This window comes from Crocodylus siamensis, chromosome 3, assembly GCF_052110815.1.
Source record: "Crocodylus siamensis isolate JL-2025a chromosome 3, ASM5211081v1, whole genome shotgun sequence".
NCBI lineage: Eukaryota > Metazoa > Chordata > Crocodylia > Crocodylidae > Crocodylus > Crocodylus siamensis.
This window is the reverse complement of record NC_143397.1, coordinates 221,278,767-221,294,290: the sequence shown is the minus strand read 5'-3', so window position 1 is coordinate 221,294,290 and position 15,524 is coordinate 221,278,767. Positions and strand designations below refer to the sequence as shown.

The following is a 15,524-nucleotide window of genomic DNA, read 5'->3' as shown; positions in this document are numbered from 1 at the left end:
TGGGGCGCACCCTGACAGGGGCTGCTCTGCCCTGGCCAAGCAGATCCCAGCTGCAGTCCACTGGGGAGGAAGGGGAGGGAGAGTGAATAAACCCCCTCCCTGCCCCTTGGACTTAGGGGGCCGTGCCAGCTGGCATCTGGCCACACCTCCACCCCTGCTCCCACTTGAGAGCAGAGGGGCAGGACCAGTCCTGCTTTCTAGAGCAGACAGCACAACTCAGCCAGGGCTGAAAAGCATGCTTTAACCAAGGAAACCACAGGTGTCTGGTGCTGCCTTAGTCAAGGCGGGCACATGCCCCTCAGTGACCAGTCAGTGACTGGGGGGGTGTCTCCTGCAGCCAATCTCGCTGATGGTGGGGGGAGGTCCCTACACAGCCGATCCTGCTGACTGGGCAGCTAATTGCAAGACAGCCAATCTCTGCGGCCACTTCTGAAAGTGGCTGCAGCCGCTTCTGGGAGTGCCACAGTGCTTCACTCCCCGGCCTGTGCTTGCAGGGGGGCACCAGTGCTCCCGCCTACCTGTCCTGGCTGTCACCTAAGTGGCGAGCACCACTGGTCAGGGGGTGCATCAGCACTCTCAGGGTGTGCACATGCACCTCCGTAGACCCCCCGACATGTCGCCACTGAAAGAAACCCACAGATTTTGCCATTTTGCAATAAGCGTCCTGCAGGCTGGCAGAGTTCCAGCCTGCAGGGAGCTGGGAGGGAGCAGAAGGAAGGCAAAGAGATGGGGCGCTGTGTGTATGGACATGCACATGGCCCCAGGCACCTGCAAAACAGCTCCAGCAGGTAAGTGAGGGAGAGAGGGATTGAGGTCCCTGTAGGGATGGAGCTGGACAGGGTTGAGGCTGCTGTCCAGCTGAGTGGGGTTGGGGCATGGGGCTGCAATGAGCAGCTGCAGGGCCCCAGCCCCCGCTGCCTTGGCAACATGCCTCCTGCACCTGCCACTGCTTTGAGGGTTGGATCCCTGCACTGCTACCCTCACTGCAGCCCTATGTGCAGGAGGCATGTTGCCAGGGCAGTGGTGGGGGAGCAGCAGTGAGGAGATCCCTGGTGGCTCCCCTGCTGCCTGCCATGCTGGGTTGTGGGGGAGGGAGCAAGTTGCAACGTGTGGTGACCAGGCAGCAGCCAGGCTGAGTGCAGCCAGGGTGCACAGCATGGCCAGGAACATCGCGGCTGCAGCAGCGCAAGGCAAACTTGGCCGCACTAGAAGCTGGAGACAGGATCACCTGTGCGCGGCCGAGTGGAGCCTGGTGAGCACGATCTGGTGTGGCAGACAGCAGTGGAGCTGCCCAGGATCTCCTTGCCGCTGCTTCTCCCCTCCCCACCCACTGCCCTGGCGACATGACTCCAGTGCCTCCAGCGCCTGCTGCTGCTCTGGGGGGAATAGCCCTGCTCTGCTGTCCTCACTGCAGCCCCGCATGCAGGAGGCTTGTCGCTGAAGCAGTGTGGGACGAGCAGCGGTGAGGGGATCCCCAGTGGCTCTGCTGCTGCCTGCCACATCAGGTTGTGCCCATCAGGCTCCAGAGGCCCTGGGGGAGGGAAGCAGGGTAGGAGCTCAAGCCCACAGCCTGCACCTGCCCCATGTACTGGGAGTGCATGCGGTGGTGGGGAGCTAGCCCTGCTGAGCCCACAGCAGGGCAGGGTAAGGACAGGCGGCTGCAGACCCAGGTCTGTATTCCTGGCACCTGGGAGCCCCCTCTGGCAGGGCTGGGGGGGCAGGGGCTGTGGGTGGGGGGTGAGGGGTGCCAGCAAGGCAGTGGGAGCTGTGGGTGGTGAGTGAGGGGCCTTTCATTTTAATCATGGATTTTGGGTTTTTTTAGCAGCGAATGTGATTTTTTTAGCAGAGATTTTTGGTATTTTTTAAATCAGGGAAAACTAAGATCCCTGATGATCACTTAAACCAGTTTATGTGTATCTTCTGTCCCAAGTCTAAATTCATCTGTGCTCCCATAGACTAAGTTAGTAGTCATCCCATGTGTCTAATATTTGCTGTAGAGATACAGCAGTGACAACAAAAAAAAAAAAATCTGTGAATGAGTGCTGAAGGATCTCTTTAGATCAAACTGTCCTGTGTTAAGGCACTGATCCTTCAAGGACTTTCATACAAACAAACCCCTACATTCCCACAGAGCTTCTGCACACATGAGCAGGGCTCCAGCTACACAGAGTCCCGTGATAGACTGAGGCCTAATTAAATACCATATTTTGTTCTCAAAAATTAACAGAATGGACAGGTTTTTTTCTTCTGAGAAGGAAGAGCTTGTTCACTAAATCCTGGCTGATGGAGGAATAGCAGCTTGGGTAGATCTAGGATTTCCTAAAGGGGGTGTGTCACATCCCGGTCAGTCCATGGGGATGAGACATGGTTAGAGCCCCTGGGCCAGGGTGGGATGCCAGGGAGCCGGGCAGGGAGCAGATGCACTGACAGGATGACCTCCACTGACACTGTTGCCTCCACCATCCCCAGCTGACCTGGGTGTGCGGGGAGCTCCAGAGCCACTCCTGTCCCCACTTCAGCTGGGGACTGTAGGAAACAGCTTTTCACAGTGCCATGCTCAGCCGGGGAGAGAGTTGCAGCCTGGCACAGGTTCTTCCTTCTATCACCTGCTCACTGAGGTAGATCGGAGGAATGGCACTGGTGCAATTGTACCCCGCTTTGATTCCTGGTCTATCCAAAGTTTAAAACCAACTGCTCACCAGTGACAGCAGCATTACTAGTCTCCCTCCAGTACTGACAGTCATCTGACTTCATGGCTCATTATAATCTACCTGATCCCTTCTAAACTCTTCATTCCACAGGTGTTAATGACCCTCTCTTCCTTTTAATGGTTTGATGTTCCACCAGCCAAACTATTCTTTGTTCTGCAATTCTGCTGCCTCTTAGCTGCTCCTATGAATGCAGCTCCTATTTCACAGCCCTGCAGATTGAAGTTATATTGTTTTTTGCTCCACTCTTAAACTGAATAATGCAGCCCTGGGCCCCTAGCATATTAGTAAAACTTCTAGTTTATTTTTATCTGGAGAAAAATATGTGCTCTTTCATATGTGATGATATACCTCACCATCTGCACCCAAGTTTTCAGAATTCTAGATACACCCATGCCCTCTCTCGCAGGTGTGGCCAGGAGCAGGTACTGTATTGGAAAGAGGAACTTGTGTGCCACCACTGCTGTCCCTAGCTGAGCTCTGCACCCCATGCAGATGCTCCCTGCAGCCTGCATCAGCACTCCCCTGGGCCTGCATTAGCTGCAGGCAATGGTGGCAGCAGGGAGGCAGGTTTCTCCCAACCAGTATCACTTCCAGCCAGCAGGGATCATAGTGGGGGACCAGGTACAGGAAGAGGAAACCTACCCATTTCCATGGCTGTTTCCTGCCAAGCCCAGCACCCCACACAGCTGCTCCCTACAGCCCACAGCAGGAGTTGGGCAGAAGTGCCTCTGGAACTACCCCCGTGTCTGGGTCAGCCAGGGACAGCAGTAATAGTGGCAGAAGGGGTGGGAGGGAGAGGTGTGACCCTACCACCACACCCACTGGATCCACCCCTGGATGTTGCAATCTTTAGGGAAGATTGAGGAAAGGAGGAGAAAGGATTAGATATAATTTTTGGAAGGAACAGAAGTATTTAAATAAATAAAGGTTTACACACATCATGAGCTAGAAATCTCTCCTGTCAAAAATTGCTTCAGTTGAAGACCACAGCCTATAATGTTTTGAAAGCAAATGTACAAGTGACCATATCAAATGAAGTACCTTGTCTTCTGATGCAAGGTATTAATCATTAGTGTTGTTTTTTTGATCCCATCACTTACAGGGATATTTTCATATGGCTCAGTTGTGTAACTTCTGACTGTCATGGACTTTGGTACTCTTATGATTCTACATTTGGGCCTATGTCCTCCTATATTCTCCCTTGCATTACACTTGTGCAAATTCAGTTCCTCAGGACAGAGTAGGTGGAGCACAGTGGCAACTGAAAACTCAAGGCACCTTCTCTTGTCATTAATTTCTACATGGAAATGTTAATATCCTGTCCTTTGATGGCATCTTTCATCTACTACTGTTACATATTTTTCTTCTACTACAGTATCTAGGAGCCCTAGTAAGGGACCTCCATCAGCTAACAAACAGACCGCGTCCTGGAGCACTTACAATCTAAGTATAAACTAGGGACAACAGCTGAATATAGACAGACAACTGGAGTAAACGTGGAAATAACAATAGTACTAGCCAGAAAAATAACAAGTGGTCTCAACTGACTAGCAAACTAACAGTTATTGAGTTGTTTTGTACGCAAAGGAAGAATTTTAAGGAGGAATTCAAAAGAAGATAATGAGGTAGCTCTGCAGATGTTTACAGGGAGCCACTCCCAAGTATTCAGGGCAGCCAGAAAACAAGCATGAAAGTGCGTGCTTTAAAACGTATTGAGGGATAGAGGTTGGTGTAGTGGAGGCTGCTGTTATGAGCTGAACAAAGAATTTGACTTCTTAGTACTGAATGAGAAATGGTAGGTACATGAGAATAAGCTGTGAGCAGCCTTGAAAACAAGGACAAGTAATTTATGCTTTTGGTGCTACAGGGAGCTAGGAACTGAGGGAGCTAGTAGACCAGGTCAAAGTGATAGACTAGAAAGAAGCATGCTGAATGGTTATAGTACATTTTCCAAGGCATAGAGAAGGACTTGCAGTAACTGAGATGCAAGAGGAAAACAGCTTGGACAAAATAGTTGTGTGTATGAATATATTGTCCTGGGTATGACTATAAACTGCATCCAATTTGAGGGCTAGGTAGCAATGTGATGGGGCTACTCATGGCAGAGTAGCTCCTATAAAATACCACAATATTGCAACTTCCAGAGTAAGGCAAGTATAGGGCACCTCAAAACCCTAGCCCCACTGCCCGGTTGCACAAAGGCTAAGGAACATCAATCACCCTGACAGAAATGTGCCCTCACTGAGGTGTTAGGTAGTCAGCAACAGCTCTAATATGTTGCTCTCTGGCAGAAGATTGAAACAGTGAACATCTTGACTCGATCTGGACTTTGGACTCTATCTATCTCAGTGGTCTAAAGGGGTCTAGGGCAGCCTCCACACCACTATACTCTTGCCTAAGTTTATGTGCCGAAGGTCTTGGTATGATGGTTGCATAGACTTTTTACATGTACACCATGATCCAGAGGATCGACAGTTGCCAAGCATGAATATAAGAGGCCAAAAGTTGTGGAGAAAGAATTGGTAATATTTAGATACAATCTGAATATAATACCTGGATGTGACACTCAAAAGGTGTGTCTATATGTCACCGTATGGCAACATTGCTATGGTGCTGTGCTTTAATACTTCCTTCTGGAAGTACCTTATCTTGCATTTGAGTAAATACCATATTAGTAGTTTTGTGTTTTGGGAAAAAGTGATTAGCTGTGTTAGTCTGAAGTCAGGCAAAGAGCAGAGTATAGCAGGCCCTTGAAAACTAACTGGTTCAGAGAGGCATGAGCTTTCACAAGCAGCAACCTACTTTGTCAGATGGGAGGAATTACTTCTTGATAAAGTTACCCAGAGATAAGGTATAGATGGACAAAAGGAGACCAAGGAGAGAGCCTTTGGGAATCCTTACAGAAAGAGACAAGAGAAAGATTCTCCAGAGGGTATGCTGAAGGAGCAAAGGAAGAGGACTTGCAGATAGCAGTGTAAAACTGTAGCTAGGTGCCTGGGGCAGCTGCCACACACAGAGGCAATGGAGACTTCGGGTTGCTGCTGTCGCCCCAATTATCATCACACGGCTGAGGCAAAAAACATTTTTTTCCCTGGGGAGGTTGCCCCTGTTGCTGCACCCTAGTTATGCCACTGCTTGCAGGGGACAGCATCACGGAAGTCAGGAGAAAATAAAATTTAAAGAGGAAAAGAATAATCAATGGTGCTAAAACTAGGCAACAGGTTGAGAAGGGTGAAGATGGGTGCTGATTTTGAGATTGACTAAAAAGAGGATATTAGTAACTCTTGTGAAAGACATTTCAGTGGAGTGCAAAGGGCAGAGACCAGAACGACCTGGAGGAGGAGCAGAATTCCTGAAGTGATTGTAGACAATAAATGTAATGGTCTTAGAGATCAAAGGGATAAGAGAGGGAACAGAAGTTGGAGAGACACAAGGGACTGAAGGCTATTCTGTTTTAAGATGGTAGATATTAAATATATTTGCATTGTGAAGAAAAAGAGACAGAAGAACCTGAGAAGTTATCAGAAGAGTAAGGGAGGGAATGGAAGTGAGCACATGATAGGGATATGGTAATGAAATGGAATAGGATGGTTCCTCAGGTGAGCGGAGCAGGTAGAGAAGGATAGAAGATGTGTCTGATAGGAAAGAAGGAAAACAGATTTGCAGGAAGAAAACAAGGAAGCCAAGTGGATGGGGCAGCTCACATCACATTTTGTCAGATTTTCCTTTGAAAACATTTGAAAGATTCTGTTGAAAGGAAGAAATGTAGGCAGGAAAATGGAAGGGTTTGAGGAGAGACTCAAAGGTGATTACAAGACACTGGGGATTAAGGGCATAAGAGCCCATCAAATCAAAGACAAGAAGTAGAGAAGATGGAGAACTGAAGGAAGAGAGAATGAATTTGCAGTGTGAAGAAGTCAGCCTGGTCACAGGATTTATGCCAGAAAAGAGAGCAGAAGCGGAAGAAGCAGATATCAGGACTGAGCCTTATTTGCTTTTCACCACAACAGCAGGGAAAATGGACCACACTGAGGACTTACAGGGGCACAGGTCTCAAATTCAAAACTTCTGCAAGACACAAGAGCCAAAAGAGGGAAGATAGGAAGTCCTTAATAGACATTACAAACAGAAAGAGTGACAGGGTGAGACAGAGATGGCTGATAAGCCACCAGAAAGAGAGTGAAAGGGGGAAAGAGGGAGCTAAGTGACAGAGAAATCAAGAAGCAACACTTGATAAGGTATAAAACAAGTGAAGAGTAGGGATGTGCAAAATGGGCCTGTAACAGGGGCTGATTTAGCTTGGCCTGCCCACCAGTTCTGGGCCAATCACCTGCCTTCTCACCCACCACACCTTGATGTTAATTAATTAATTACTGATCTTAATAAGTGGGAGGCTGCCCATTTCTTGCCCCAATACCAGGGGGCACCATCTGTGGCTCCATACCTCCCCAACACTGCAGCCCATGCCTCACAGATGGCATCCTCTGTTGTCAATATCACCGGCCCCACTCTGGGCCCCAGAATCCTACTGTTTGAATCCCGTCTGGATCCCTCCACTCAGGTGGAGTACTCCACCTTCATTCCAGGCTGCACAGCTCCCTGAGCCGCTCCCCCTTACAGGTGTGGTCCCCCTGGGACCTTTGGCTACACTGGCCCTGGCCCACCTCCAGGCCAGTCAGAACCCCAGGCCCTCAGCTCTGGATGTCCCTCACGGTGGGCCCTTGGCCCTTTGATGCTTCCAGTCCTGGCCCCAGCATTGACCACTTGGGGGGATTTCAGGACAGGTTTCTGAGTCTATGGCCCTACTCTCTTGCTGCAGTCCACCTTCCAGACCTTACAAGGGGTGAACCCACCCGGTTGTGGGAACTGGGTTTAAGGCACCCCAACCCACCTTTCATTGGGGTGGTAACTGGCCTGGCATTTCCTGGGGGCTCCCGCACCACTAAAGGCCCCACCAGGTCACCCACTCCCAGCAGGGTGCAGTTTTAGGTCATGCCCAGGACCAGGAGCCTCCTGACCATCCCCTACAGCTCCTCCCTTACCTCCAGAGTGTTCCATGAAGCCTTGCAGCCAGGTGATGTTGCTGCACCTCCAGCCAGCAACAAAATGCCCTGCTTATATAGGCAGCCTGAGCTCTAAAATGGCCGCCACAATTAAGCACCTGTTGGCTGCTCAGCCCCAGGTCTTGAAGTGGCAGGCACAAATAGTGCCCTGCCACAGGGCCGTATTCAATTTGGATTCGGCCCAAATTGCGGATAGTGATTCGATTCATTGATTCGAATCACTGTCCCTGATTTAATTCAGCTGAATCCGAGTCTGGAGATTTGATACTGATTCAGAGAATCAGCAATTCGGCCATAGACACAGCTTTAAATGTTTTTTCTACATACCTCAAGGTACCAGGTTGTGAATGCTGAGCTGCTGGGGAGGATGTAGTGTCCCACAGAAGCGTGGGCCCCGCCTTCCCGCGTACTTGGTGGTGAACCCAGAACTGGACTTCTTGGTCTGCCACTGAGCATGCTGGGGGGCCCCCTATGGCCACCTGGCTCAACGATTGGCCACAGGGGGATTGGCCACCTGGGGCACCCAGGTGCCCCCCCAACCCAGGAGGCACCAGTCACCAAGCTGGGGGTGTGTGGGGGAGACCCCCAGCATGCTCCCAAGTGGACTGGAAGTGCTTATGGTCCACTTCCAGGTCTGCTGCCAAGTACGCTGGGAAGTCCCCCATGCTCCTGTGGGATGCTCCATCCGCCACACCATTGCAACATTTGTGAGCCACCTAGTACTTTGAGGTATTTAGAAAAAACATTTAAAGCTATGTCTGAATAACGGAATCTTTCCGTATCTCTCTGAATCGATTTAGAGGGTTTGGATTTGACTTGGAGAGATTAAGGGGTCTCCTGTTGCAATTTGTATATGGAGATTTGGCTACCGAATTGGGTCAAATCTCCACTGAATCGAATCAGGGACCAAAGCTTCACACAGCCCTCGTGTAGCTTAGGCTTTGTTTGGGTCATCAAGCCATTGAGTTGAATGTGGCAGATTATGAAGAAAGGAAGAAAAAGATCCAGGAGTCAAAATGAGAACAGAATGATGGTGGATGGGGTAGAAAGTTAAGGGAACAGAGAAGAGGCAGATACAGTGTTTTTCATAAGAGAAGGGAAAAAAAGATGAGGGACAGAAATGTAGGTTGTAGAATCAGGGGATAAGAAGCCCTCTGCACTGTCTGATCCCAGATGGGAGTGTGAGCGAGAGGCCACAGTAACAGAGAGCAGCTGCAGAAACAATTTCAGCAGAGGGAGGAACTGAGAAAATAAAGGCTCAGGATGGCTGTGATCTATTTAGAAATGGAAGAAGCATTTTAGAGACAGCAAAGGAAGGGGAGGATTGAGGTGGATGTGAGGATAGAAATAGTGGCAGAAAAAAGGTAAAGGTGGTAGCAATACCTCAGCTAGCATTTTTGATAGAGAAACACACCCATAGAAGACTTTAAGAGTAGTTTAGTGTAATACTTATTGTCAAGGTACATATATCCCTTATAGCCTGTGGCACATGTAAGTTATCCTTCATTCTGGCTGAATTAAGCTCCTTTTTACAGTTAAATATCTAAAATAATAGAAGCCAACATCCAACAGCTATAGCACTGGCCACATGAGATATTGGGGCAAGAACTAAATTGGGTGAATGATTTTCTCAGGTAATGGACTAAAAATGTTGGCAGCTGTGTAAATCTGCATATGTCAACAGAGAAAAGAAAGCCAGAATAGCAATTGTAATGCTATTCAGAAAGGATACTAGAAGACTGAACTTTTCTTAGAGAAACTGCTATCTATAGGCCAACTTGGAATTGTGAGCAAGGAAATTGCTGGGTTGTGCCATGGCTCATGGCCATTGTGAAGGCACAATATTATGTGTAGTGCTTGCATTCCCATAAGGATCTGCAGAGTTTGTAGAGAGGTCTCATGACTCGTTCCACAGGTAGCCACTCTTGCTTGACTTGGAGGAGCAGGTGAGGCTGCTCCAGGCTGAGGTGAGCAGGCTAAGGGGGATCAGGGAAATTGATGCCTATCTCTGTTCTCTGCAGGTCCCATCTCCCACAGGAGACGCATCCAATGCAGGAGTGGCAGAAGGTGTCCAAATCCAGAGCTGCTAGGCCTAGAGTGGTGGAAGCTCCCCAGATTCACCTGGGGAACAAGTCTGACGCCTTGGCAGCTGTGACAGAGAAAGACAGAGAAATTGCCTCTGGCAGGGACAATGCCACTCCCCACATGACAAGGAATGGGCAGAGAGTGAACACCAGCAGGAAGAAGCGCCGGGTCCTCGTCATCGGAGACTTCATCCTATGAGGACTGGAAGGTCCCATCTGCCGGCCTGACCCCATGGTGCGAGAGGTCTGCTTCATGCCTGGGGCTCGGGTTAGGGACATTAGAGAGAGGATCCCGGCCTGCATCTGACCTGCAGACCAGTACCCCATGGTTGTCATCCATGTGGGGATGAATGACATGGCCAGGGCAAGCCTAACAACATTATGAAGGAATTCAAGGCTCTGGGGGACAAGCTTAAGGAGACGGGGGTGCAGGTGGTAGTCTCCTCTCTTCTTCTGGTGAGTAGGCAGGGACGGCAACACAAGGCCTGCATTGGCAAGGTCAACCAGCACTTACACAGTTGGTGCTTCCAGGCAGGCCTTGGGTTCCTAGATAATGACCCATGCTTTCGGGCAGGGGACTTGCTAGGGTGGGATGGGCTTCACCTCTCTCCTAAAGGCAAGCATGTCTTCTCTTCCAGGTTGGCTGATCTTGTACGGTGAGCTTTAAACTAGCCTCGCTGGGGAGGGGGCTGCAGGAAAACGAGGAGACACCACCAGAGCAAGACAGGTGACAAATTCAAGAAGTGCCCGGGTAAGAAACAGGGGTCCAGACAATCTCCCAAATCAGGGGGTGGCACACGCAGCTAGGCAAGGCATTAAATGCCTATACTATGCTCGTAGTATGGGGAACAAACAGGAGGAACTTGCCCTCAGAATAGCCAGTTCAAACCTAGACATAATAGGGCTTAGAGAAATGTGGTGGGATTCATCCCATGACTGGGCAGTTAGCATTAGGGGCTATAGGCTTTACAGGCAGGATAGAGAAGGAAGGAAAGGTGGGGGTGTGGCACTGTACGTCAAGGAGTAATACACATCCTCTGCCAGCAGAATGGGGTCAGAGGAGGAGCAAGCTGAAGTGCTCTGGGTCAAGATGTGAGGGGCCGTGGGGAGAGGGATTTAACAGTGGGGGTCTACTACAGACCCCCCAACCAAGGGGAGGAGCTGGACCAGGAATTTTTGGGCCAGCTTGCAGAGGCACTTAAGGCAAGGGATGTAGTTGTCATGGGGGATTTAAATTACCCGAACATCTGCTGGGAGGAACAGTCAGCCAGGTCGGATTGTTCCAGGAGGTTCCTGGCTGAGATACAGGGCCTCCATTTAATTCAGGAGGTGCACAGTCCCACCAGAGGAAATATCCTGTTGGACCTGGTCCTGGAAACAGGCGACGACCTGGTAAGTCACCTCCAGGTTCTTGACCACCTAGGTGATAGTGATCATCGCTTGCTGGAATTCACCATCCAGCGCAGGGTGTCAAGGGCCTGCGGCAAGGTGATAGCCCTAGACTTCAAGAGGGCCAACTTCAATGAGTTGTGATTAGTGGGAGAGGTGCTGGGGTTCTCAAGAACAGGGGAACTCAGTGCCCAAGATGAGTAGTCTTTCCTTAAGGAGATGATACTCAGGGGTGACCATCCCTACAAAAAGCAAGGGGGGCAAGAGTGCCCGAAAGCCCCTCTGGCATACACCTGGTGGAAGGAGGGTACTGTCTCTAAAGAGGAGTATATCTCCTCTGCTTGGGCCTGTGGGGGGGCTGTCTGGAAAGCTAAGGCAGACATAGAGCTAGGACTAGTGTCCAAGATCAAAGATAATAAAAAGTCCTTTTTCAAATATATAGGGAGGATGAAGAAAGTACCGGGAAACATGGGGCCATTGGTCCTTGGGCCCACGCTGTTCAATTTCTTTATCAGTGATTTGAACAACGGAGTGTAAAGCACCCTGTTTAAATTCACTGATGATACCAAAATTTGGGGTGAGGTGAGCACGCTAGTAGGGAGGGAAAGACTGCAGCAAGACCTGGATAGGTTACAGGGGTGGGCTAACAAAAACAGGATGTGCTTCAATACTGACAAGTGCAGGGTGCTGCACTTTGACAGTAGTAACCAGCAGCACACTTGTAAGATAGGAAACTCCCTTTCTGAGAGCACGGAGGCAGAAAGGGATCTTGGAGTCATTATTGACTCCAAGATGAACATGGGCCACCAACACGAGGTATGGTTGGCAAGGCTAACCAGACCTTGTCGTGCATCCACAGGTGCATTTCAAGTAGGGCCAAGGAGGTGATCCTCCCCCTCTGCGCGACACTGGTCAGGCCACAGCTGGAGTACTGCATCCAGTTCTGTGCGCCCCACTTCAGGAGGGATGTGGACAACATTGAGAGGGTCCAGAGGAGGGCCACCCGCATGATCAGGGGACAACAGGGCAGATCCTACGATGAGAGACTGCAGGACCTGAATCTGTTCAGCCTTCACAAGAGAAGGCTGAGGGGGACCTGTTGACTGTCTATAAACTCACTAAGGGGGACCAGAAGGGTTTGGGAGAGACCTTGTTTCCCATAGCGCCCCCTGGCATAACAAGGAATAACAGCCACAAGTTGTTGGAGAGGAGGTTTAGATTAGACATCCGTAAGAACTACTTCACAGTTAGGGCGGCTAGGATCTGGAACCAAGTTCCAAGGGAAGTGGTGCTGGCTTCCATCCTGGGGGTCTTTAAGAATAGGCTTGATGCCTACCTGGCTGGAGTCATTTGAGCCCAGTTTTTCTCCTGCCCAGGTGGGGGCTTGGACTTGAAGGTCTACAAGGTCCCTTCCGACCCTAATTCTATGATTCTATAGCTTAATGACTAAGAAGAAACTCCATGGGGGTCCAGCAGCACAACTGAAGATCCAAAAGAAAACTCCGCACTGTTTACAAGCTGTGATTTTATGCAATTAAGGCTGGTGGGTGACATCAGGTGGGTGACAAGGATGCACTGGCCAGCAGGAATAAAACCGGCTGCTGGCAGTAGGGAAAATAGAGCCAGCAAGGAGGCAGAGGCTCTCCATGCCAGTGATAGGTGGGGCTGGCATGAATTTGAAACACCCAAGCAACGGACAGCTGGAGGAGCATCGGGAGCTCCTCACACCAGGGACACTGAGATCGAGCCCCAGGAGGGGCAGAGTGCTGGGAAGAACTTCCCCCTGTGCTGCAAAGGAGATGCATTAAGGGAAGTGCCAAGCAGTGGTGCAACCAGGACGACAAGCCCAAGGGAGAAGCTGAAGGTAACCTGGGGAAGCAAGGGTGTCCCCACTTGACCATTCCTAGGTACCAGGTCAGGGAGCTGGGCAAGGGGCAGAGAAGAGAGGGGAGCCCTGTGGGACCAGCGTCAGGGGAACACTGCCAAATTCAGGCAGGAAGGCTGAGAAAGCCGACTGGTAGGACGCCAGATAGGAAGACCTTCTGGGTCCTTTCTTTTGGTTTCTTTTTTCATTTTATTTCTTTACCCCTGCGAAACAGGGGCGCCCTTGGACCCCAAAAGGAGAGCTGACTGGCTCAAGGGGATTGCAGGCCTAGAGCCCGGGCCAGCTAATCAGCCGTCCCCAAGGATAGAGGGGGATACGTTTAAGCATGAGGAATATCTGCACTGGAGAGGCTGCTGTGTCAAGATCTGGCACCCCACTAGAGGTTGGTGTAAGGCTAGGGTGTAGGGGAGGTGGAGCCCCATGAACATCCCACAAGCAGCATGGTCATCCCTGAGGGGAACTTCGAGGTGGAACCCCACACTGATATAACATTTGAAGACGTGGCAGGAGAGTTCGGGGAAGGCCAGAGGAATAACCAAAGCCCACCATGGGGAACCCACGACGTTAGAGAGCATCCACCCTCTACCGCCCGGACCAAAGCAGCATGTGAGTGGGCATTCAAAACCAGAAGGGCACAGTGGGCATAAGACTTTGTCCTGTACATTTTTACTCACGTGAGTAAGTATACTTAACATGAGTTGCATTAACTATAGTAGAAATGCTTCTTTAATTAGATTCTTGCAGAATCAGGCCAAAGAGGCAATTAAGGTGGCATTCTATTTCTTTTTGCTCACATAAATGGCAAGTTGTTGTCATCTTAAATGCAGGTAACCATTCTGTTTCCCAGAAGTGTGGACATGAACATGGACATGTGCAGTACATATGCACAGACCAGGCATGTACAATAGGCTACACACTAGCTGTGTACATGCCCAGCTACACAGCTATATCCTCCTTGAGGATATAATCCAGTGTTCACAATCCAAAAAATTAAGCAACCCACAAACTTCCCAGTACAGTGTTCTAGCCACCACACAACAGATTAGGAGGTATTATCCAGGGCCTTTTCTGGTGTCCCCTGGACAGCTAAGAGGGGAGATATGTAGGAAGAGAGCAAACTAAAGGATGTGCAGCTGCATGAGATGGCTGATGGGCTGATGTCTCTCAATGAGGGAAAAAATTCCACATTGCCTACCACCCTTTTTTTCCAATGACTATTTAACACAGAGGACAATGTTTCAACTTCAAAATGAACTCCAGAGAAGGACTTGGATAATACCTGACCTCTGGCAATGATGTTAGAGAACTGTGTTGGGAAGTCAGATATTTTCTGACTGGCTTAAACACCCTCCAGACAAGAGAGGCTTAGAATGGACTCTGTAAGTATTTTACTGACAATTATTATTTTTTTACTGACATGTTTTTAGTGACAGATTGTAACCAGGATGATTTTCTTGCTGCCATGCAGGTGGACTTTGCCCCCTTAAGAATCCTTCAGGCAGTCCAAACAATAGTCCAGGCTTAATTGCATGCAGCCTCACCATCCGGCTTTGCTCCCTTGAGAGCCCCTCAACCAATCTGCATAATACAAATAATACTCCTTGTCCCAGACAAACAAATAAATGAGTAAAGCAAACCTTTCTTCAGGCAACAGGAGAAGGCCCTTTAAGTCTTGTTCTTCCTAGAGGCGAGTATCTGTTTTCTGCCCATAGACTGCTCCTTCCTCAGCTCAAGCTTCTTACTTTCTCTCCTCTTGGGCTTTAAACTGTCAGCTAATCACCCACAGCTGGGCTCCAGGACTGGCTGCTCCACTTAAAGGGCCAGACCACCCTGTTACATGGATTTTTTTTATATACAAGTTTCCCTCACTTTATACTGTATGTGCATTCCTGAAAAACAGTGCGTAACTTAAAATCACAAAAAGGGAACCCACTTTACAATTTAACAAATGGGGATACATCTCAAGACCTCAACTGTACTGACTTCCAGACTTATTTCTACCACTTTTAGAAGACGATTTTGGTACTCACCAACAGCAGACAGAACACACAAGCACAGGGCATTATCATGATGGCAACTACAGAAACACATGCCGCAGACAACAGGTGAGGAGCACAGATCCACACAGGAGACTATATTTTGGTGGATGTCACTCCCACAATGCACTGCACAAAGCAGCTGACTGTGGGCTTCTATCACCCCGATCTAATAAGAGTGAATTTACCTCACATATAATGAATTTTTGGTATAAAAGGGTCATTGCATGAGAGCGAATTCACCATACAGAATCCACAAAAAGCAAGGGAAACTTATAATATAAATGTAACATTTCTGTCAGGCCCTAGACAGCAGCAGCAGGGGGCAGGTTCAAATTAAGGGGTTTAAAACCAAC

General features: G+C 49.4%; 1 long non-coding RNA gene across 2 annotated transcripts in view; it reads right to left on the bottom strand.

Annotated features, from left to right (window-relative positions):
- Positions 1-14,881, bottom strand: part of LOC149869498 (uncharacterized) — a 103,782-nt gene extending 88,901 nt beyond the window's left edge. The window contains exon 1 of one of the 2 annotated variants that reach the window (XR_016441483.1): positions 14,770-14,881. This is a non-coding gene — a long non-coding RNA (uncharacterized LOC149869498). The remainder of the gene's footprint in view (positions 1-14,769) is intronic. The other variant, XR_016441484.1, reaches the window with a different exon arrangement.
- Between the last annotated feature and the right edge of the window lie 643 nt (positions 14,882-15,524).